The sequence below is a fragment of the Pinus tabuliformis genome, chromosome 5_1, assembly GCF_031772625.1.
Source record: "Pinus tabuliformis cultivar Carrire ecotype Pingquan chromosome 5_1, CPIR1, whole genome shotgun sequence".
Classification (NCBI taxonomy): domain Eukaryota; kingdom Viridiplantae; phylum Streptophyta; class Pinopsida; order Pinales; family Pinaceae; genus Pinus; species Pinus tabuliformis.
Genome location: NC_142305.1, coordinates 408,430,521 through 408,433,261, shown reverse-complemented (window position 1 = coordinate 408,433,261; position 2,741 = coordinate 408,430,521).

Sequence of the window (2,741 nt, the reverse complement as noted above, 5' to 3'; positions counted from 1 at the left end):
TTTTGAACAAAATTCAAGAAGATAAATGTTATTCAAGTCAAAAAGATGAAAGTTGGTTGTGGCACAAGCAAATTGGACATACAAGTTTCAATAGCTTGATCAATATTAGCAAGATTAATGTAGTACGAGACATCCCAAAGTTATTCAAGCCAAATCAAGGAGTATGTGGTCCATGTAAACATGGAAAGAAAACAAGAACCAACCACAAGACCAAGGAGTTTTCTACAAAAAAGCCTTTGGAGATCAGCCATGTTGATTTATGTGCACCAACTAGAACTCCTACACTTCAAGGAGAAATGTACTTTGCTTCAACTGTTGATGACTATACTAGAATGATGTGGGTATATTTCATAAAATATAAATCCGAAGCATTTGAGTGTTTTAAGAATCTTAAAGCTCTTCTAGAAAATGAAAAGGATTCCAAGATTAAATGTCTTACAATGGATAGAGGAGGAGAATTCACATCAAAAGAGCTTGATGAATTCTGTAAAGTACATGGAATCAAAAGAGTACTCTATGCTGCTAGAACACCTAAGAAAAATGGGGTAGTTGAAAGTAGAAACTGAAGAGTTCAAGAAATGGAAAGAACAATGTTAATAGGAGCTGACTTGCAGCCAAAATTCTAGGGAGAAGAAGTTTAGACAGTTGTTTATGCCTTGAATCGAATTCAACTAAGACCAAATAATTACAAGACTCATTATGAATTATGAAAAGGAAGACCTGCTTCAGTAAAATACTTCAAGATTTTTGGAAGCAAATGCTTCATAAAAATCAATTATGGCTCACTAGGAAAATTTGATTCTCGGGTTGACAAAGGGATATTCCTTGGATATTCTACAAGCAGCAAAGCCTACAAGTGCTACAATAATTGACTACAGAAAATAGTGGAAAGAAATCATGTGGAGATTGATGAAGAACTTCTAGAAAAAGAAATTGAAGATCATGAAGTTGACAAAAGAGGAAAAAGATCAAGAAAAAAACAAGGAATAAGAACCATCTCAAACCCCTTCAAAGATGAAGTTTATCCAAAAACATTACCCAGAAAAGCATATTATTGGAAGGATAGATGAAGCGATGCAAACCCGAAGAAGGATGACAAGTACACCAAAGAAAAATGATGTTGCTCTCCTATCTATGATAGAACGAGAAACATTTACTCAAGCATGTAGGGATCCTCATTGGGTAAAAGCCATTGAATAAAAGATGTCTCAAATCGATAAGAATGAGACATGGGACCTGGTACCTCATCCAAAGGATAAAAATATAATTGGAACCAAGTGGGTGTTCAAAAACAAAATGAATGAAGATGGAAAAATCATCAGAACTAAGGCAAGGCTTGTTTGTAAAGGTTATTCACAAATTGAGGGAATCGACTTTGAAGAAACCTTTGCATCGGTAGCTGATGTGGAAGCTATAAGGATGTTCTTGGCATTTTCTTGCTCAAGAGGATTTAAAATCTATCAAATGGATGTAAAATCAGCATTTCTAAATGGTGAACTCAAGAAAGAAGTCTACATGGAGCAACCAGAAGGGTTTAATCTAGCAGAAGGGGAAGGATTTGTTTTTAAGTTGAAAAAGGCATTATATGGGTTGAAACAATCTCCTAAAGCTTGTTACACAAGATTGGATCACTATCTACAACAATAAGGCTTCAAGAAGGGGGTGGCACGAAGTAATCTCTACATAAAGATGGATGAGGATAAGTTACTATTCAATCTTGTCTATGTTGATGATCTTATTTTTGCTAGTAATAACGATGATATGATCCATGAGTTTACTAAAAATATGTCAAAAGAGATCGAGATGTCGATCATAGGAGAGTTATCTTACTTCCTTGGACTACAAGTATCTCAAACCACGACAGCCATGTTCATATCTCAAGAAAAATATCTTAAAGACATGCTTAAAAGATATGGAATGGAAGATTGTGCACCCATGAGAACACCTATGACCATAGATTGAAAATTAAGAAAATTTGATGACTCTCCTCCAGTAGATGCAACTCATTACAGGTCAATAATTGGAGCCATCCCTACACAATCCCATTTGTTGGTTGTAAAAAGAATTCTCAGATACTTGAAAGGAACTCCTGATTTTGGTCCTTGGTACCCTAATATCTCAACTCTTACTGTGACTACATACATCGATGTTGATTGGGCTGGAAGTGTCGATGATCGAAAAAGTACTAGTGGAAATGCATTCTTCCTGGGAGATTATCTAGTATCTTGGCTTAGCAAAAAACAAACATCCATATCACTATCTACAGCTAAAGCCGAGTATATAGTTGCTACAGATTGTTGTACTCAAATATTGTGGATGAAGGAAGCTTTGAAGGATGTCAACACAGGTGCAAATCAACCAATCACCATATATTTTGGTAACACAGGTGCTACCAGTCTCAACAAATATCTAGTGATGCACTCAAAGACCAAACATATACCAATCAAGTATCATTTCTTTCATGAAAAAGTAGCTGAAAAAAACATCATGTTGGAATATATCAATACTAAGGAGTAGATAGAAGATATTTTCACAAAACCTCTTCCTACACTCCCACACTCAATCCTAGCTTTTGATCTTAGAATCAACCCTTAGATCATGGTCAACTATGGGGGTTAAGGTTATTTTTAATCCATGTTCCAGTCAACGTCCCACAAACCATTGATTGCAATAAGGTTGTGGACTCGATAGTTTTATTAACAACTTTTTAATGTAATATCCCATCCGCAGTATCACAAGTT